The sequence below is a fragment of the Frankliniella occidentalis genome, unplaced genomic scaffold (genome assembly GCF_000697945.3).
Source record: "Frankliniella occidentalis isolate FOCC.00 unplaced genomic scaffold, Focc_3.1 Scaffold54, whole genome shotgun sequence".
NCBI classification, from domain to species: domain Eukaryota; kingdom Metazoa; phylum Arthropoda; class Insecta; order Thysanoptera; family Thripidae; genus Frankliniella; species Frankliniella occidentalis.
In genome coordinates this window covers 92,304-92,610 of record NW_026267184.1, presented here as the reverse complement: position 1 = coordinate 92,610, position 307 = coordinate 92,304, and positions in this window count along the sequence as shown.

Genomic DNA, 307 nt, shown 5'->3' with positions numbered 1-307 from the left:
GTGGGCTTATTTTATAGTGGCACATCATTAATGAAATGAGTACAATCCCATGCAAAAAAAAATATAAAAAATATTTCGTTGTTTTGTTGTACTTTCACAAGCTGCTTCCGTTCTATCAGTAATTATACCAAAATCATTGTGGACACGTTAGGAGTTATTTCAGAATATGCCTGGAAGTATATTTAACTTTTTTGGGTCTAGTCTTAAATAAATTCCATGCAAAAAAAAATATAAAAAATATTTCGTTGTTTTGTTGTACTTTCACAAGCTGTTTCCGTTCTATCAGTAATTTTACCAAAATCATTGT